Source organism: Arvicanthis niloticus, chromosome 10, assembly GCF_011762505.2.
Source record: "Arvicanthis niloticus isolate mArvNil1 chromosome 10, mArvNil1.pat.X, whole genome shotgun sequence".
In the NCBI taxonomy this organism is placed as follows: Eukaryota; Metazoa; Chordata; class Mammalia; order Rodentia; family Muridae; genus Arvicanthis; species Arvicanthis niloticus.
This window is the reverse complement of record NC_047667.1, coordinates 68143246-68165113: the sequence shown is the minus strand read 5'-3', so window position 1 is coordinate 68165113 and position 21868 is coordinate 68143246. Positions and strand designations below refer to the sequence as shown.

At 45.8% G+C, this 21868-nt stretch overlaps 1 long non-coding RNA gene across 3 annotated transcripts; it reads right to left on the bottom strand.

Annotated features, from left to right (window-relative positions):
• Positions 1–21: 21 nt before the first annotated feature.
• On the bottom strand, positions 22–20078 carry LOC117716207 (uncharacterized). 3 transcript variants are annotated; one of them, XR_013113022.1, is made up of 4 exons: positions 19350–20078; positions 17982–18321; positions 13279–13444; positions 22–13147 (listed from the first exon to the last, which is right to left on the bottom strand). It is a non-coding gene; the product is annotated as an uncharacterized LOC117716207 (long non-coding RNA). The 3 variants fall into 3 exon arrangements; XR_013113021.1 differs by having other exon boundaries at positions 17982–20072; XR_004607737.2 differs by having other exon boundaries at positions 22–12712; positions 17982–20063.
• Positions 20079–21868: the final 1790 nt, after the last annotated feature.

Sequence of the window (21868 nt, the reverse complement as noted above, 5' to 3'; positions counted from 1 at the left end):
ATAGCTAAAACACAGACATGATAGATTAAATGTAGCAAATTATTTATTAAAGCCAACACTTAACAGACAGTTCAACAGCAACTAGTTTGTAACAGTACTACATGTCAGAAATTGTAACTGAGGATATTTTACAAAAATAGATTGTAACATTAAAAAACCCCACTAAGTGATCTTTAACTTTTACAGCCACATACATACATATGCATTAAGTTCGGAAACTGTGATCTTCCTTTTTTGCTCTGCCCATGTAGGAAATGACAGGCTGATGTTGACCAGACACCACAAGGCTCGGAGGCTGGTGCTTTTCCCCCTACATCATAACCGATTTCAAATGGTGCTAGACAAAAACAGACTCTGAACACCAGGAGAAATCGGTCAGCCTGTGTAAGAGATGGACCAGTGGTGTTCTTCAGGTCTGAATCTCAAGGCAGGTGACAGTCTGATTTCAGCTGTGCTGCAACCAGGACTGAGTGCTCCACAGATCTTCCAGGTAGAGGCAGGCAGTACTGATGTGAATAAAGCAGTCCTCCGCATACAAAACCCTCACCCCTTCCTTGCTACAACCGACACCGGAAACATTACTGGACAATGAACAGTGCAGGCCCAAGGCACACTCCTCCACCCATGGAATGCTGGCTAAACCGGATCACTCCTTGCCCCTGATTACACCCTGACACTTATTCCTAGCACAAAAACTTTCTATCACTTCCTCTAAACCAAACAGACTCAAGAGCAAATTCCACTGTTCAAGTCTTCCCTTGATTTCTTGAAGGAGAGAGGCAGTCCTGTGTACAGCTGTTCCTCTGTAGTCTACCCTCTGCTGTGCTGCAATTCTTACTCCTAAAACACTGATTTCAAATGGTGCTAGATACAAAGATGGAAAAATCTAAGCCACCATGTGAAACCAGCTTCCAGAAGAAGAGGATCTCACTGAAGAAAGCAGAGAAGTTCAGTCAGAAGAACCAGCCTCAGCCCTGAGAATCATTTTGCCTGTCAGAGGCAGATGACAGCCAATGCAACGCTGCTCGGAGCAGCGTCAGAGTTCACATCCAACACTGAGCAGACAAGACCAGTGCAAGGCTTGTTTCCTGAATCACTTCACAGTAGTCATGAGAAATGATTACACACAATGAAATAAAAGAATCAAATCCATTCAACATATGTACACTTGTAATGTCTTGAATTTCTGTAGTATTGCTCAAGATTCATGGTATCTGTAGATACATTATGTCACTTCATCAAGACAGTGACCTATGAGATGTTAACAACTGAACCCAGGTAAGTCACCTGTGTCAGGACAACTCTGCCACAAGTATTATTCAAAAACAGTATGTTCCGTCCTCCTCTCCATCCCATGACCCTGCAGGCTGGCAACTTGATTTAACCCAATGATTTTTAGAAAAAAACTGTTACCTTATTACTACATTATACAGATGATCCTCTAACACAAAACCAAGGTATGTTTTTAAAATGTATCTAAAAATTAAGATTCACAAGCTATGTTCCACATTGGACTGCCTCTTTGCTGTGTGTTTCCTCTGTCACAACCCAGAGAAAGGAGACAAAGAGTAGAGCTGTATTTTTCAGGTTTCCCAGCAACTTTTTTTGGCCTCCAGATACCGACATCTCTCTTTATGGCTCCTGGCTATTATAGGGTAACCGAGCAGATATAATGTGAATACCTCCAGAGTCACAATACTTAATTGTTCCAAGAGTCCAATGAGGCGGGTTACTATTCCGAAGTCTGCACCAGAAACTGTAGTTACAGGATACGACGAGCTAATGTCTGTATTCCTTCCCCTCTGCCCACTGTTGCTGCTTGATCCACAGCTTGAGTGTGACCTCCTTTCTCTTGAACTGAACTCTGAGCTAGACTGGGGAGGGGTATTTAGCTCAGACAATCTGGATGGGGGTGGAGAGACTCACCTTAAACATGCTATACCTGGGTGAAGATAAGAACATGCTGTTGGTGCTGCAAGAGGCCAGGTAGTCTAGGAGAACCTGCTTTTGTTCTTTTGCCCGACTGGTGCCTCTTTATTCTTCCTAGCACTAGAGAAGATGATGGCAATGAAGCCTAGCGATGCTGACACTGCACAGGCTTTAGTGTCTCAGAAACTGGGCCAGCCAGAGGAGAAACAGAAGGCCCAGCATCTTCCCTGGGGCTTTCCAGGGCCTTAGCTGCAGAGGAGTTTGGGCAGATCTATACACTGGGTTCCTGAGTGACACTGACACTGGTTGCCAAAATTAGGGCCTGTGGCCCCGTGATAGGGAGGGCTTTAGGTCATAAACAGATTAGATGGCAGTTATTAACAAGGGTCAAAACCCTGTAAATGAAGATGAGATTTGCATATGATAATACTCAGCTCTGCTCATTTCCATTTCAGCCAAATCTTCCTAGCAACTTCCTCTAGCATCCTAAATCCCCTCCCTCTAAGAGATATCCTGCAGGGATCCAGGGCACAGCCATCCTCCCAGGAGGCTCTGCCTGTGCTGGTATCTCCTCTCTCAGCTCTAGAAAGCTTTCTCTAAGGCTATCCCAGTTTGCTATCATTTAGAAAACACCTGTTTCTTTTAGTCCTCAACATGGCATGAAGCTAACTCCTTTCTTCCTATCCAGCAAATAAAGTGCCTGGCAAGGGGAAACTACCAGTGAAGAAAAGGTAAGGTCTAGGGTTATATCCATGGACTGCAAACCCTGCTTTCTGGTCAATAAGAATCACTAAAAGTAGATACCTTAAGCAGTGAACTCCAGAGGAGGGAAAGAAGTAGTCCTAGCATTTAAACCTTTTGTCCATCCAATCCCATCCAGGCATCAGTATCCTATAAAAGCAGGATTCCCGTAGTCAGCTGAGCAATGTCCCTTTTCTGAAACAAGGCGGTGACTCTTCACTAGGTTGGAATAGCTGGATGATGTGATTGAGTCTGGAAGACTGTGGCTCTCTAGCAGCAGGCCTGAATGTCTAAGAGGGCCGCCCAGGAAAACCTTAGGACTGTCAGGGCTCTGCTCTCAGTGAGAAGAATGGGATTTCCCTCCTCAACTAAATGGCTTCAAGTAAACTTTAAAGTTACTGGGTTCGACGGGGTTGTCTAGAAAAGACGCCCTGACTCCTGTCGCAGTTCTGAACAGGCCAGAGAGCAGGGAAGAAGACTGAGACACCACTCTCCAGCCTCCATCTGTTCCTATGCCTATTTCTCTCTGGAATCCATTCTACCCTCCCATGACAGGTCACTCCTTTGGTAAGGCAGGGGCCAGAGTGGTAGAGGCAATGTCACTCCTTGGTAAATTAGACACCTGCTTGCCTGTATGCTGAGACCAGGGCCCTGCCGTAGTCCTGAATGGCTTCCGCGTCTTCATCTGTTAAGAGAAGCTAGGGAAAACTGGTCAGAACACACCCACACGCATAGCCAGAGGCAACAACAGCATGCAGGAGAGTTATGGTAATCTGGAAAAGTCATATTCTGTCTAGATGTAAAATTAACACATACAAAACCCAAACCACGAAAGCCAAACAGTACAAATAAAGGTTAAACACCTTTCATGGGTCACCGGTTAAAAGCAAAGTAGAAAAAGACTATTTATACTTCAGTCTATGGCCGATGGAATGGGTTTTAGAATCCTAAATACCCTGGGCCCAGAACAGAAATCCCAAAAACATGGGAAGAATATGGGTTAGAGGAGAAAATACTTGCCCCAGGAACCTCACCATGCTGGCCCAGCCTGTGCTGTTCTATGTGCTCACATGCAGAATGTGGGAGGGTTCCAGCCAGGCAATAGCTTCTCCCTCCTGACCCAGCAGCAAGTGCTGAGTCACAGCTATGTGCATGAGGAGAATTCCAGCCAGGGTGGGGGAGGGAGCCAGAAGCCTGCCGTCCATTTCCTTGCCTGTGCCTCTAAAGACTGATTGAGGAGTTCCCACCAGATAGAAGAACTCATCTTTGGGAGAGAAGGCTACTGAGGTCTTTTTTTTTTTTTTTTTTTAAACAGATAAAGGAACATCTTACCTCCAAAACAGACCACCTGTATATGTGCGCTGAAGAGGGCGCCTGACTTCTTGTCACACTCAGCAGCAGCCCAGGCCCAGCATCCAGGACATTTTGTCTTTAGCTGTCATGGTAAGATTCAGCATGTCTCTCAAGTACCTGCTTGGGCAACTGAGGGAGAAGTTCAGAAGCCTGTGGGGGCCAGCACTGAGTCTCCTGGTTCCACTGAATCAGAGATAAGGACATTTGCCTATGTTCCTGGGCAAGGACATTTCTAAAGGTTAGGTTTTCTGCCTCCCTCCTTAATGCTACTGAACAAGTCTTGGGTCTCAAAAACTCCTAAACTCAGTAAAATTCTGTACAGAGCACTAAGGTACTGGCACAGGACCCTATCTGGGCTACACAGTGCATGGTACCACACTGCCTTCTGGGATGAAATACACAAGGTGTAGGAGGAGAGAAGGAGGTACAGAGTATAGACCAGAGTGCAATGTACCCTGGCTATGGCAGAAAGCTTTGCTCTTATAGGCAAAAGAAACACAGCCCAGACCACTTTCGTGGAGGCTAAAGCTTGCCAGAAGAGGAAAGATAAGCCTGCCTGTAGTCTCCCATGGCCCTAGATCCAAACAGCCCACTCCAACAACATTCTTAAATAGTCTATACAGCTCAGAGGAGACAGACTCAGTAAGGAGATACTAGCTTCATCAGGTCAGGAAGATACTCAAGAGATACTCAAGTCCAACTTCCCTACCTCTCCTTTAGCCAGAACTGGCCTATTCCTCCTCCTACTGCTAAGAAACAAGGTTCCATGTTTCTTAAGATAAGAGGACAGGCATAACATCCCATCTGGGGCCATACTCACCAAACCATGTGCTTACTTATTGGGTTCTCAGCAACTAAGTTCTATGCAAAAGCCTTGCTTCTCCTGTAGAGGGCAAAACCACTCATAGCAAAGATCCTATCAATTCGCCATCCCCTCAGCACAGCCCTAAGGAACGCAGGGTGGACCCACTGACTTCTTGGTGGTAGTTCTGCCCAGTACCTGGGTACATACCTAGAAGTATAAAGACTGGGGCACACTGTGATGTATATGTGGCTACACTGCCTCAGGTCAGAGGAGGAGGCTGGGCTTAGCAGAGACTGGTCTGAGCATGTAGGCAGGAAAAGCCTCAAGCCCCGTTTCATCTTTGGCAGGCCCAGCCAGTAGTAGCACCTACACTGCTATTCTAACCCTTTTCTGTTATCATGACTTCTGTCTGCTAGTCTCAAAAACATTAGGAAAGAGGAGGTGGAGGGTGAAGGGAGGTAGGAGGGACAAAATGAAAAAGGAGACAAGGAAGTTGCAAAGTTTACTGCATTAGCATCAAATCAGAGGGAGAAAATACACAACTTCCCTTTTGTAAGCCCTTCTCTGACCTCTTTCATTTGAATTCCTTCTTCTTTGGACTAGAGATACCTTAGCTCTGGGCAGGGCAGACACCCAGATACCCAGTCAATTAGGCTCTCACAGGCTCTATACAAGCCTGGCATGTTCCCTGGAGACATTACCCAGCATGCCCTTTCCCTTGTTGGGGAGGCTACACCCTTTTGTTTTCAAAGTTTTATAACTGTATTGTTTGTTGTGCAGCAGATTAAATTCTTTGGTGGTTGAGAAAGCAGCAAGGGTGGGGGAGGGGTAAAGGAGAGAAGGAAGGGGCAAAAAGGAGAGAAAATACAAGTAACTTCTATTAGGCCCAAAAGCTTAAATGCATTCCTTTCAAACACAAAGTTCACCTGTTTTGGAGAGCAGCCATGGCCAGAGGCAGTGTCCCCTCCTTCTCTGTGCCAACTCACGCTGGACTTTCTTACCTAGCAGAGTGATAGCCAAGGTCTTAGACATCCAAGGTCATTAGGATTTCAGCGTAAAAGAAATAACAGCTAACTGGGTTTAGGATTTGCATACCTAAACAACCACTGTCCAAAAATTAGGTACATACTATAGGGAAAACTGTTCTCTGCTGAGGCCAATGGGAAGCTAAACCTGGAGACAGGATCCCTGCAGTGGGTAGTCTATTTACACTCCAGATCAAGGTCACTCAATTCACGGATACCAGAAGAACTGTACTCCAAGAATGTAGCAATGTAACTTCGAAGGTGCCTATAGTCAGCTTTCTATATCCCCAGGTTGTGTATCAATCCACTCCAATCACTGTCCATGAACTACGTCTTTACCTTATATACACAGACTTTTTTTTTTTTGTCACTATCCTCTAAAGAATTCTTAAAAGAATTTGTCAGCATTTTCTTTGAATTAGGTATTAGAAGAAATCTGGGCATGGCTCAAAGAGTTCATACAAGGGTATGTGTAAATTAAGTGAAAATAATTCCATTTCACAGAGGGGCTTCAGCATTTGTGCATCTGATCCTCCATAGACAAATGAGTGTGTTCAGAAATGGCTAAGGGATGCAAGACAGTCGGAAACAGAGATGAAAGGAGGGAGAAGGTGAACAGCAAGTGTGAACTCAGGATCCAGCTCACTTAAGCATCCCCAGCCCGTCCACATGTCCAGTCTTCTGATACTGAACATACTGCTGACAATAAAGCAAAAGGACACAGAATTGTCCACACTTAATATAACTTTCATTGAGCCAGTAACTAATTCTCTTACACTCTGGAGTTCTGCTAGGTAGTCTATCTACGTGAACATACACCTAAGCCTCTAGCACCGTAGACAGTACCTGTGACTGCCAAAGCTGTGGATTTACTGAAACTCTTCTAGAAAACTCGTCTAGAAAATCTCATCTGATCTTGCCACTCACAATCCTTGTCAAGAGTACCCTTCACTGGGAGGAATGGCCCAGGATACAGGTAGTAATGATACAAAAGTGCAGGGATAGCATGATCTTCCCCGGAAGATATGAGAGATAGCATATACTTTCTCTACTTCTTGTATGAGACTTAAGAACAATTCATTCCTAAGCTCAGTGTCAGAAATACTCTGTGCAAAGGTAAATGGGTTGTAGTCCCAGGTTCTATGCCTACATTGTCTCTCTCAGTCTCCCTCCTTAAGGATGCCACAAAGGTAGGTGAGGTTGAAATAAGGTAGAACCAAGGAGCCACTTTATATCCTAGTAACTTGGCCACACACAGTTTCAAAGTACCATAGCCTCAGAACGAAACAGACCTGACAAGAGCAGACAATGTCTCCTCAGGAAGTTCTATCTCCCCCTGGGAACTTAGCAAAGTTATAAACAGGCTTTTCATGATACCTACATGAATTTCCCTCACAATTGTGGGTTGGATCCACTCTCTTTTGCATTCTCCAGGTGACTAGAAACAACCAGCTCTAATACGGAACAAAGTAACAGGAGGCTGCTAAACGCATCCACCCAAAAGTGTTCCCATGTGTCTTCTCATTCACAAACAGACTTGTTCAGGGAACACAGAGACAGACACATATAAACAGACCCAGATGTTTGCTGACCCCACCCAACCTCAATTGTTCTGAATGGAACACTCTCAGAGAAAGTCTAACCACTTCATGCCTAAGTCCATGATAAGTGAAGGTAAGCACTTCTCTAGCCCTCTACCAGAACCCTGGGCCTATTAAAATAAAGGTCACTTAGAGGCTGAATAGCCAAGAGGAGATACAGTGCAATACTTCCCCTCAGTACCCTTAAAAGAATGAGGACTGTTTTCAGGATTCAAAGAGGCCTAGGGCCCATCACTCCTCTCACCCGATTTTCATATACAGGGGAGGTCCACTCTCCTATACTGATCATGAAGAAGGGGTTCTGAGCTGATGACAGTATCTCTAGCATCTAACTACGCAATGCATTAGCCAGTGCTTCCAGTGGGTGATACATGTCAGCCAGCAAACAGATAACACAAACATGATATACTTACTGAGGAAGCTCCAGGCATCCCTCACAAATAGGATGGGAAAACCTTCAAGATGCCACAGTGAGACTTCCTCTCTCAGTGAGCAACACACACCCGAAATATGCCTGAATTCACAGGGAAAATTCTATGAAGGTGTGGAAATGGCTTAACAAGATATCTCTTCAGGAACATGGGGAATGCCTGGCATTGTAGCCAAGAAGTGCAAGCCAGACAGCACAAGAGCTCCAAGGAGTCAGAGAAGCAGTGGGAGAGAGAATAAAGGCATCAGGAGCTTCCTCTCTCCAGTGTACACAGTAAAAAGTGAAGATCTCAGACGCAGACAATGTCAAGGACCTCAAAGTTCCACTCCAACCCCTGGTCTAGCTGGAACAGGGGACCTAGGTTAGAAATGCGAAACAAGCAATGTGGTTCTGAGAGGGTTCCTCCCGGCTCTGTTCAATGATGGCAGGACCAATCTCTGCTCAGTGTTATGCAAAGACCCAGTGAACCAGCTAACGTGAAGAGATCTGTGGAGTGACTTTAAGGCTCCTTAAAGCACCTTACATCCTTAAGACTGTTCTACATGTCCCTTGGCACAGGGGCTCCTACTCAGGCAGCTTTGGAGAATTTTTGTCACATTGTAGCTAGGCTAGAGTCTCAACCGTACAAGAAAAAGAGGGTAAATAAACACAAAGTCCTCTCCGCACAAAGGCAGGCCTTGAGCAGAATACCTTCCTTGAACATACATGGTCTCTCAATTGGAGCCCTGCACCACAGCCAGCTCCCGTATGCTTATCTCCTACTTGTCTCTAAGAGGGAACAGTGTCACATCCTGCCACCTGGTAAGTCCTCACCAGCTACCTCCACTCAGCTAACCCCTTCTTTTCACTGCCACCCATCCAAAACCCACTTCTACTACCCCCTTAATGTTCATCAGCAATTGTCATTCACGCTAGTACCACAGTGCCTCTTTGGAACTAAACTTGGCTGCTCTTAGGCCTTCAAGATCCCTCCTTTCTCTCTTCACAACTTGGGTTCATTTTCCTGACTTCAAGTTTCTAGCTAAACAAAACCTTCACAAATATTCAGGACAGGCCTAAGGGGTAAGATCAGTGGGAACCTCCAACAGGATCCTCATTCATTTGCTTGTCTATCGTATCATAGACAAGCAAAGTGAGAACACAGGCATGAACACAAAACAACATGAATCCACGTTCCCTGACTGACCTCTCCATGCTGTAACTTCTAAACACACATCTTCAGCCAGTGGCAGCTCCTATATTTTAAGTAGTCCCAAGTAGCAGTGTCAGGCCTAGGAGGAGGGAATTGCATATGGCTCACCTTAGCTACCTCCTCCCCGGTAAGTGAGTTCTGAATCCTGAGGTAGATCACATGGAGCAGAAGCTCTTACGGATTAGCACCACTGGCCTGCCTTAACCTCACAGAACACACAATGTGCACACAGCACCTAACTACGGGTGACTTCTCCCAACCTGGTCCTGTCCATTCCCTATAGAAACCATGGTCCCAGGAGAGACCACAATTCAAATTAGCCCACGGCAGGCATGTACTGTCAGTGACTTAACATTAAGCTGGTGACTCAGAGTCTGTCCTCTCCTCCCACCACTTCCTAACCCAGTACATGCTTTTGTAAGCTACTGACAACTTGTGAAGATGTGTTTAACTAGATAAAAGAGGAGATGGAATCCATAACAATTCTAACCTTCTGGAAGACAGCCCAACTAACATGGACTTGGTTATCTATCATCTGGACCTCCTCTTTCCACTCTCCTCAATGTGTTTTCCTTGTGTTTTTTTTTTTTTTTTTTCCTTTTGGAGGAGGAGGGTGCTTGAGACAGGGTCTTAATCTAAGCTAGCCCAGGCTAGCTCAGAACTCAATTCTCCTGCTTCAGTTTCCTGAGTGCTAATATGACAGAAATTAGTCACTGTATTTTCAATGTGTCTTCCTCTTCCTTCACATACAATGGAATCTATGGCTACTCTATATTTTATGCTGCTATATTAAAGACAACCTTATACCCACAGCACAAGAAGAAAGCTAGTCTCAGGGCTCTGTACCTCTAGCTCTGAGTACATCCACCAATATCTAGAAGTTATTTTTCATTTCCATAGACACCAAGTAACATCTGCCACACCTCCCCCAAACAGGAATGTGGACAGCCTTACTGGGACATAGTTTGCTAATACTGGAGATTTTATTGTTTCCTGGGGATGTTAATTCACAAAAATGTCGGACTTCAGCCCAAGGGTTAGGAGAAAATGAGGCTTTGGAATCAGAAGTGGTGACTCAAATCTCAACATCACTCATCAATTGTGTGAATTCAACTTAAGTCATTTAATAATCACACTTTTATAACAATAAAAGGGAAGTAATATCTGTGTTAGCAAAGGGTGGGAGGGCAGTCTCCTTTTCCATGGATGGCATATGGAGACTGAGATATCTGATCCCATCTCCTTGCCTCATTAGAGTTTCATCCGGACTCCACCCTACCTAGAGTCTAGACATTTGTCTATGTCTTCCCACATATCCAACCTCATGACTTGTTCCTTTTATCCAAGAAACATGGCCTTTGAGGCTCCCTCCATCCTATTTCTATACTCTACCCATATAGGTATCATTCCACCAAGCTCTGCACAAACTATAAGGCTTCTTGTTTATCAGTGCAAAAGCTGTTGGAAGGAACCAGCAAGGAACCAAACCCAGTGTATACTTTTCTCATGGCCACTGATCAGAAAAATAAAGGAAAACAAGGACCTCCCATAGACAGCAGGGTAATCAAAAGGGCAGTATCTCTTACTTATCCCAAAGGCTGGCTATATGTATATTAAAAAATGACCTTTGAGCATTCACATCCTCCTGTAAAGCTACAGTACTGGAGACATACCCAAGCCAGAAAATAGAGCAAGATATCCACTGAACAATTCATAGTCCCAGTAAGAACAGGACTCAGTAGAACCCAGATGGTGAGACCGTAGGGGCCTGGGTAAGGTACTTTGTATTCTATAGCCATGTTGTCTCAGCTTCAGTACCACAACTGTCTTCTAGAACTAGAGACTCAGAGGCCAAGGAGAAAGTGCCAGGCATGCCTAGATCCTACTCAAGGCATGGTAACTGTCTTGCTTGCTCGGCTGGCAACACACAATATTGCCTGTCATACTGCAGAAGCCAGGCTGGGGACTAGGGGCAAGGCATTAGATTGTACTTAAGCACATGTGGCTCTAGTCCTCCCGTGAGTATCATTCTGAACTAGGTTTATTCCTTTCCACCTCCAACTTACCTCTCCATTTAAACATCAGTCCTTCCAACCCCCTGCTCTCCCTTACACACCACTGAGGCAGTGACTGAACTTGTTCAGCTCCTTGAAGTAACAGACAACTCATCCAAACTGACTTTTCTTAGCAAGGACCTCAGAGGCTTGCCTCAAAGGGAGAAACAATACCACATGAGGTAAGATTCATTAGTCTTCCTTGGACAGTAGAGGGAGGGGGCAGGGACAGAGAAACACATCTACATGGTGCAGTAGAGAGCTGGGGTTGAGATCTCACAGGTACCTAGTAGAATTATCCAGAATTACTCCTTTTCTCCTTAGACCCTAGACCTCTGGCTATTGATGAACAGGGACTTTTGGATGTCATAGCAAGCACCTGCTGTTTTCTCATTTGTGTTTACAATGGGGCTGTCTTCCCAGTTCTGAGGGACATCATCACTTTAACTCAACACTGCTGTTATTGTAAGGCAGAGGAAAAGCATATCCCTGTTGGCCTGCAGATACTTTGAAGACAATTGAAAGCCTCAAAGGAAAATTCCAAGTAGGGAAAAATCCAGAATCCAGTTACTGCTCAGCCCAGTCTAAACTACAGATCCCAGATTTACCCTAAGTCCCCTTGAAGCTCAGTGTGTCGAGAGTAAGACAAATACCCACTCTGAAAAGGAAAGAGCATGTCTGCACCCTGGGCAGCTCCCAGGACCTCAGGGATGCTATGGGAATTACACAGTGAATAAGCTCAAGTTGTAATGAATAGCTGTCAGTAGCAAAGGGGCTTCCTTTCCCTGACTGTGGGAAACCCAGGTAAACAGCTACTGCCACACCCTGTCTACAGTGCTACCCAGATGGTTCCCAAACATCTCACAGCCTAGCTAGTTGAGCAGGCTCCCTTTATGCTAGTACTCTGCTAGTTACCCATCTACAGAAAAGCCAGGGATGGGAGAACGGAAAGAAAAGGGTACTTTTTGGAAGGTTAAGGGTGAGGTCTGGAATGATAAAGTTTAAGGTAATGGAGCTAGGAAGCAGCCATATGCCACCTACCTTAGAGTCAGGATCAGGATTTGTTGCTTCTAGTTTCTAATCAGCAGCCTGATATTAATCTACCAACAAGACCAGGTCCACATTATATTAGACTACACTTGAGGTCAGGGAATCACACAATTTGGTGGCTCAACAGTACTTACAAGAAGGAAAACTATCTAACCTACTATGCCTTACCACTCAACACCATGGGCTTTTATTTACTAACCACCTTCCTTCCCAAGACAATCACCCCTTTCTGCCTTGTTTAATGGGAATTAAGGCAGAGAAGAGAAGAGAAGAGGAAGAATAAACACGGCTGTTGGGCCAGTAACCAAGAACGCAGAGAGTAAAAGGTCCACAAGAATGAGGAAAGGTCAAAAGGTATCTCTGAGTGGAGCAAATCAAGCGCGAAACAGAGGAGCCACTGGAAGCTGGGGTTTGATGTAGGGCATAACCACCTTTGGCCACAGGGAGTGCTCCAAGTCTTTCCTTCTCTAAACATGGCATCCTCATCCCACCTCAGCAACCTCATCCAGCATGACTGTTCATCTATCAGCATCTGAAACAGGAAAAAGAAGAGTAAGTATGGCAGAACCAAGCCTGATATGGAAATATACACCTTTCAGCCCTGGAGATAACTCACTCTGCACACTGTGGTTATGATGGAAGTACTCTTCTTCCACAGGGAAAGGTAGACACGTCTGCTAAGATCTGCTTAGCTCAAGGCTAGTTGAGGTTTCTACAGCCTAGAGATTTGGAGCTAGAATTTGGCAGATCTATGCCAGGTGCTGGCAAGGACCACCCTCATCCAGCCAGTCAGCTAGAAGCCTCAGCACAAGCTGGGCACAGTGAGTGCAGCAGGGTCCTTCATGAGGCTATTAACACTTCTCACCAAAGACATATCTCCTGGATCCATTTTAGAGAAAACTGGCTTCTAAAGTATGAGTCTAAGGAAGACACATGGTGGCTGAACCCCGAATTCCAACACATCCTTCTGAAAGACAAAGGGCGGGGCACATAGGAGAGGAAGAAAGAAGGTATAGCAGCCCAGAATTATAAATACCTATCAAGCTTTCCATATTTGAAAGCAGAAAAGAACATATAAAAATGAGGATGAAAACTTACCTACAGAAAGCAGGGTGGTCAAGCAGGTCCTCTTTGCAGTTCCACACAACTGCAAGCAAACTGCTGCATATGATGGCTTAGATGCACAAACAACGTCCTCAGCTGAGCCCGAGTTGCCAAGAGATTGTCCCCTGCTTACAGCTGGAACTCTACTCTGTCGAGTTCCCTGTTAGGAAAAAGAAAGGAAAAAAAAAAAAAAAAAAGGAAGGTAGATCAGCTGTGCTCAGCACACAAAACCAATCAAGCAACAACCTGCAATTGGAGTTCTATGTAGCCTCTGGGACAACAGTCCTCTGCTGTGACAGATGCAAGATAATACTGGCCAGAGAGCAATGTGGAGAAGGACCAGTAGCTGTGGGTACAGCATCTGACCCAGGAGTACCTATCTGCTACTTCTTTGATAAGTGAACACGAGAACATGAGGCTACAGAGTTCTCTGAAGCATGGCAGCTAGCTTTTCATCATGTGCACAGCTCATGATGCCCAAGTTCCCAACTTCTACACCAATGCAGCCTTTCTAGTCAAAATGCTCTCTACTCAGACACAAACGCTAAGGGCTTCAGAACCCTTTGAGAGCACTGTGGATATAGACAGCTAATTCCTATGCCTGCCCGTCTCTACTCTGCTGTGACCTCAGTCATATTTCCCAGCCCCCATTTGTTCTTAGGCCCAAGAGTTGCACCTCCCAGAGATCCCAAATGAGTCATTCTAGGTGGCCCTTTGGGAGAGGAGGTACTCTGGCGGCAAATGTCTACCTTAAAATTAGTGCTAAAAAACATAGGAATTAAAAATGGTACCTGGCAAAAGTCTGAATGGAGGTGAGGGCCAGGATGTCTCCCATGCCCAAACTTAAATCACTTGGTCCTCATGTAGACTGTGCCAAGGATGGGCAGAGAGAAAAGGTGATAGTTTGTCCAGGATACAATTGCAATGAAGGTGTGACAGGTATGGCAGGGAATCGTATGTCTTTGACACAATGCTGCAGGAAAAGCCTAGAACCCAGGGTTTTCATGATAATGTGCTAAAGGGGCAGGGGGAAGGTGTGGGGAGGAGAATTCATTTTGCAGGAAATGAGGAAGATGAAAGGAAAAAGGTAAACTCTGACGTGCCAGCACAAGGCAAGAGGAGGCTGAGATATGACTGGGGAGCTGACTTCAGGTCAGGGTAAGTGAGGCAGACCAGCATCCAAGCTCAAACGATGAAGGTTGTTCATGCATCATGTCCCCATTGGAGCACCTACTCCAGGGGACTATAGTGTCACTGTAAAGAACTCCTTGTCCACTCTTGGGAAGTAGGAGTTACCTTTTACCCTCAATAAGACCACCTATCACAGACAGATCCACTGAGAAATCCCAAAGGGGTATCTGGCTCTGGAAATATGACTATCATTGGGGACCAGTGAGAAGAATTCTTAAAAAAAAAAAAAAAAGGAAAAAAGGAGGTGGAGAAGGAAGATAGATAGATAGATAGATAGACAGACAGACAGACAGACAGATGGAGAGAGAAAACAGGTACTGTTTTCTAAGCTGGATAAGATAACCAGCTAGCTCTCTCTCTCTCTCTCTCTCTCTCTCTCTCTCTCTCTCTCTCTCTCTCTCTCCTCTAATTCCAAAATCCAAGGGTCTTGGGGCCCTTGTGAGGTATCTCATGTCTCCCCATCTCTGAAGCCCAACAGTAGCCTTCTCACTACCCTGTCCTCAGTAAAAATGACTGAAGGCAGAGAATCGGCCCAGAGCCCCAGTGAGCTGTTTTTATTGCTTTCATGTTGTCAGAACATTCTGGCTGTTCAGCTGAGAGCTCCATCTTCCGACTCCAGATATACTGAGTCATCTTCCAAAGAGGAAAAAAAAAAGAAAGACACACACATATACACACACTCACAGAGAGAGAGAGAGAGAGAGAGAGAGAGAGAGAGAGAGAGAACGAACAAAGCAGCCAGCCGTCACCAGGGCCCAGATTGCTGTTGACAAAGGATTCACTGGCTGTTGTCACTCGCAGCCCCACAGCTCAGTATTGGGGATGAGGGACATCAGGGTGCTCAGATTCCCCTCCCACAGGACTCAACAGCATCAGGAAGCATACAGCTACTGTTCAGCAAGAAAAGAAACAAACCTACCACCAGAAGGCTCTCAGGAACACCCCTGCCCCCACCACCACCTCATCCCTTCAGAAACAAAGGTCTACTCACCCCCAGTGGAACACTACCACCTTGCAGGCTTGAGGTCAAACTCCTGAGATATTCCTCTCTCTCCTTGCTGTGACAGCTTAGAAGTATACAGTCCTCCCCTAATTTGCTAGTCACCTGCTATTCTCTCATTTTATATCACCAATAAGTCTCCAGGCAGGGAAAGAGGGCTTCAGGCAAATCTACAAGTCACAGAAGGTACCATGGACATTCTACAGAACTGGCTGCTAGGGGTCTACTTCACAGACTAAGGGTACTTGGGCAAGAAATAGGATGCCCTGTTTAAAATCAACCAACTGAGACTGGGATGCAGACCTGGTATGAGCAGTCCAGTATCTGTACCCCTATCTCAGTGACTAGGCTTACTTAGTAGGTGTTCCTACCTACACACGTCTGCGTGCTCTTCCAGAAGGAAGGCACACAAAATAACTGAGGTTTGTTCACTTCAGGTACAAAAAATATATCCTCTTGATTGAACCTGGCCATGAAGGAAAAGGACCAGCTTGAATGACCTGACAGAACTTTAGAGACTTACAATATTCCTAAAATAGTCACATTTGAGGATGTCACCCACCTTCTAACATCTTGCAAACATGGAGGGGAAAAAATTTTGAAGGCTGGAGTTCTTGTCAGCCACAGGATTTTCCCTAAAGGGTTATGGTAAAACAAAAACAAACAAGCAAACAACCCAAGTAGCATTCACGAGGTAACATGGTATCTGGCAACAGAGGTTCTGAATAGGAATGCCTTCTTCCCCCCACCCCCTACTCCCCCAGGCTTCTTACTGGAACACAAACTCTGATAGAGAATACACGGAACCACACATAAAAAAAAAAAAAAATACCATGAAGGAAAGGAGACTTGTAATAGTGGTTATAGGGATTTCCTCTTACAAGGTAACTCAGTGAGGTCCATAAAGACAGTGGCCCAGCAACAGGTAGAACACAGGCATAGAAAACAGCAGTATTGAAAAGAGGGAGAAAAGAAAAGCAGGGAATCATGGGTGGTCCGGTTTTCACCTGAGGAAGGCTTCTTGGGAAAGCTAAGGTCACTTGTAGCCAGCCCAGAATACCCTACCGAATACGAGGAAATCCAAGCTGACAATGGGAAACCATTTTAAATCTCTGAGCAGGCAGACAAGATGGCCGCTATCCGCAGAAGGGCCTAGAAAGGGTTGGGCAGCAGGGGGCCTCACTAAAGACCAGCAATTAGAACTGTGGCCCTGGCAGGGGGCAAGGAGGAATGGCAGGGTCATCTGACTAAATGCTGCTGCCTGCTGTGGACCTCAACACATGTCTGCATATGGAGGCTGCTAGAGAGAGAACCTACTTGAAACACACAAACCACAGGTCCAGCACATCTTAGATGAGCTTCTATGTCTGCTTTCACTCTCTTCCAACACTAGGCACTTCATGGAACATCACTGGTTCAGGCTGACTAGGGCAGGGAACCTAAGTATCCACACTCTGGTACAGATGGGGTTCCAGGCCGTGGAACCCTGACCCAGAAGGCTTCCATTTAGACCCTCACCCAGTGCTGTGACCCAGCATGGAACCAAGCAGTTCTACTTCCCGACCACCTTCACTGTAGCAATCATAACTACGTCTATCCATACAGCGGTTGTATCCCTCTATCAAAGACCCCTTTTTTATTCCCACCCACTCCTTGGAATTAGCACAGCAAGGCCAACAAAACCAGCAGCAGCAGCAGCCACCATGTAGAGGACAAGCCGAGATGCCTTCAAAATGGCAGCCGCAAAGGAATCCAGAAAGAGTGTGAACCCAGCCAGGGAAAGGAAAGCTAGAGAGACAAGGAAGGGAAACTGCCAACCCCCTCCCAAAAAGTTTTCACTCCTTCCCTTAAGAAAGCCCCTGCCCCCAAACTAGAAAGGAAAAGGGGGAAAAGAAGACACTATCCCCACCTCTAAGCCAGGGACTACAGATGAAACAGGGTATTCAGAAGGGCATTCTGGGGTCCACGTTCTCAGATGAGACAGCAGACCATATCTGTACTCAAATTTGGTCACCAAGTGGACAAGAGCTAGCTCATTCAGGAAGGGAAACTCCCACTGTTTCCTAGCCGACCCTCAGCTGTGAGCCCCAAGAAGTGGGGAGGTAGAGTTGCAAAGAAGGCTTGAGAAGGCACAGGCCACCCTGAGTTATATAACAAGGAGGGAGGTGTTTGTCCCAGGCCAGGGACCCAGAGTGCACTGCGTTCTTGCTCAGGATGCGCAGTCATGGGTGGAGCCACTATGAATGATGCAGGGCCAAGCAAACCCCCTCCCACAAATATGAGACCCATTACAAGGACAAGATGGGGGTGCCAGAACACTAATTTTCTAGCTTCTGCCTCCCGGTACAAGACAGCTGCTGCTGCCCCAGTTTCATTCATCTCCTGGTTCCCTAGACTGACAAATCATTCTAAAGGGAGTCCTTCAAAGCCCTACCCACTCACTTTTTGGGAAACATCGCAACAGCCAGCTTCCAAGCAATACTCTGAGATTCGTCCCCAACCTCACCTTTCCAAGCACAAGGTAGCGGCAGCTCCCAAAAGGCAGGTTCTTCCAATGGTGGGCTCAGCTCAGAGCTGATTCGAGGACTTTTAGATGACCAGAGCATCAGTGCAGATCCTTTCACTTGGGAGCAGCCCATTCAATAGGAAGCCCAGGGTTACGGCGACAGCAGCAGCAGTTCTGCCCTACCTTGCCCGATGGTTTCCAGGGGAGCCAAGAATTATTTTTGCTGCAACACTGAGGTGTGGCAGATTGGAAAATTCCCTTTTCTGACACCAAAGCAGAGGACAAATATTTTCTTCCAATTTGGTCAATCCTCTTCAAATCCATCTCCCCAGTCTCCTCCCTCAAAAATAAAAAGTTTGAGGCATTTTAAGCTCTTCCTCATAGCTCCTAAAATTTTTAAAAAGGTAAAGGAAGACGCTTCAACTGGGCAGTCTGAAGCAGGCAGACACACGCACCTACGCACACCCCTAAAAGAGATTTTAGAAGCTGCTGGGCTTCTCCCCCTCCCCTTTAAGCAAGTGAAATGCAAATTCAGATTTGATACTCTGTCTTTAGCCAATCAAAAAAAGGTTTTCACCTGCCATTGGCCCTCCCACCAATGAGAGGAAGTGTCTGAAATAAGAGCCCTCCCCTGGCCAATGGAAGGCCAGCTCAGTCACTTAGTTAATGATGCAGCAGTACAGGGAAGGCCATCACATGTGAACTGGAAGCGAGCCAACATGGAGACACAGAGAAAGCAAGGTAAACAACTTTCCGACGCCAAAAGGATGACATTTAATCTCTAAATGTTAGCTTCCCACCTAGATTCATCCTTAACCCTTCTGCTGGCCCTACAGAGCCCAAGCGCTTCACTACCTGTCTCCACAGAGCTCCTAACAAGATGCAACAGTGACTGCGTCACCATTCCCCACTTTTCTCAACTACGCAGTGACAACCTCTCAGCATCACCCCACTTCTCCCAGCCCACACCCTACCCTGTGCTGATGCTCTCCACCACCCTAGATGCCTAGAACTAGACATTTTAATAGGAGAATGCCTAGAAAAAAAACAGTCCCTCTTGCCTGCTTCTTGTCACTTCTCACTCTGTTCCTTGCCCATAGAGGGACACAGACACCCAAACAACCTGGAAAACCAGTCTCTCCAACCACCAGCAGAAAACAGGGGAAAGGGTGGGAGGTTAAGTGGGAGGCCGGGGATGGTTCACTCTTCTCTATCCTGGTCAGGTTTGAGTATCTGACACTAAGGGAGAACTTAAAGTAAAAATAAAATAAACCTCCAAGGGAAAAAAATAGCAAAAGGCAAGAAAGAAGGTGAGAAAAACAGCACCCACATCCCCTAGACATTGCCCTTATCACAGGAAATACATACGTGGAAGAAGTGGGTTACGCCATCAACTCCTTAAGCCCCACCGGACCACCGAGTCGTCTCCTGCGCAGTCCCAAATCCCTGTCCAGATACAAGGTGCCGCAGTCCTGAATGTTCCAGAATCCACTCTGATTAAGCCTTCCACTGCCACCCCACTAACTCTTGTACCCACTCCTGCCCCCACCCATTCCCACGTCCTCCCCATGGGAACTGCCCGTGCCACCTTGCGTGACATCTTAGCCTAGGCTACCCAGAGGCCTCTGGCACCCAACAGATTTCTGAACGCTTGGCAGAACCTGGTGCCCAGTGTTGCTATGACTTGTTTCTTGATTTTTCTCTCCGCTGCAGCACGGCTGCTGCTAGCAGACCTATCGACAGCTTGTGTGCTCATGCTGGCTCTCTCTCTCTCTCTCTCTCTCTCTCTCTCTCTCTCTCTCTCTCTCTCTCTCTCCTTCTCTCTCTCCCCTCTCTCTCCTGTCTCCCTCTCTCTTCTGTTCCCTTCTCTCCTCTGTCCCCCCTCCTCTCTCTCTCTCTCTCTCTCTCTCTCTCTCTCTCTCTCTCTCTCTCTCTCTCTCTCTCTCTCTCTCTGCTTTGAGCTCTGTGACGCAGATCTAAATTCTCCAGTCTGCTCCTTGTGTTGCAGGAGCAGAACTGCAGCTTTTCCCCTGGAGAGGCAGAGGGCAGTGCCAAGGCTGGTCAGACAAGGAAAAAAAAAAAAAAAAAAAAGTTGGACCTACATTCTGTTTTCTTGGCCACACATTTTAGCCTGTTTTTTTTTTTTTTTTTTTTTTTCCTTTTTTTTTTTTAATACGTAACAGCTCGGGAACACACAGGTCCCTATTTCTGCAGCCTCTCTTCTTCACTTTGAGCTTCATGGGAATAAGACTAGTTTTAACTCTTTGGATGGCAGCCCCTAGGGCTCAAATCAACCAGGGCTGACCTGTCCTAAATGTTACATCATCTTTTCTTGAGCCATATGGGCTTCTCCTAGCCATAGGCTAAAATAGTCCTCACCATGAGACCACCATTTCATTAACTCTTTCTGTCACAGACAGTCCAAAATTATAACCATGGCTGTTTTCTGACATTATTTTTGTCTTTTTCTTTTTATTTCTTCCCTTTTTTGCTCATTTCACTTGTTTGTTTGTTTTGTTTTGGGGCATGAAATTAGGACTTTTAAATCCTGAATTTCCCAATGATAAAAAGCATAATTAAAACACTGTTTGTTTACTCCACAAATGAGATCCTTCTATCAGGTCAGGTATTTTAAAAACCAAAATAGCAGCCTGAAGGAACCCAGAGTAATGTACTTTTATTCATTCAGTGTTCAAAATTTTAGAACCTAGTTATGTCCAATTACATCCCAAAAGGCACATAGGCCACACACTCTGAGATTTGTTGCTGAGTCATTTGTTCCCAAGAAGATCCTTCTGACAACATAAAAGATAACAGAGTGACGTCCAAGCCTACACCTAAGGTAGCCAATACCTGGTTCTTCCCTAGGATGGGTAACCAACCCAACCCTCAGTCCTTGGGCGATAGTTTCACACATCCACATATCTGGAAACTCTTATGAGGAGAGTTCCTCTGATGCTTCAGAGGCAGGTATGAGTTACTTTAGGATAGTGACAACTCTCAACAGCGGCAAAGCACAGCTTCTAACATCCCCCTTCCCTGACAATGCTACCAAGAACAGCTCAGATGCTAACCCAATGAACCCTACATAACCAGATACATTCAACAAAGCTCATGTTTCAACTATCTTATATATAAATGTTCTCACACCAGCCTCTAACTAGATGTTTTAGATGTGTTCAGGTCCTGGGGCAATAAAGCTGATTCATAAAATGCATCATATCAGGATCTTGCAACTTTCAGGAAGATGAACAAAAGGTCAGGCAACCACCTCCTCTATACCAACTACCCCATACAGCCTTTACACATTTACCCTGGCCAACATTTCAGCCAGCAGAGAAGGACCACCTGGAAGACAACCTGGTATTCCCTGGTTTTCAAAGAAGCCCAGGGCATCTGTGCCAGGCTCCCAGCGAGGGGAAAGTGCTTCAAATTTGCACCTTCTGGGCTGCAGGGTAGCATATGCCAATAAAGAAGTTACCTACTGGTCTGATGGTCAAAGGCATATGGCTTTGATGTCACTTAAAGCATGCCCCCCCAGAATGGTCCTCTGCTTACCCAGATCCCCATTTTTCAGTTTCCTTCTTCAGGGGTTAGGGGGACAAACAAAAACAACAACAACAACAGAAAATGCCTAAGTTCATGTCAGGACATTCCAGATTTATCCATGAGGCCAGGATCAAATAAACAAAGAGTTCTGCCAAGGAGACTTCTCTTTCAGAAGCGAGAACTAGAAGGAAGTAGGCTCAGCAAGAGTGATCTCATAGTCTCATAAACTTGGTGAATGATGTAGCAACTCAGTGCCATGGCAACAGGAATGTCATGATGGGTAGAAGTGACAAAAGGTAAATCATGAAGAATAAGCAAAAATGCATGGGATCAGAGTA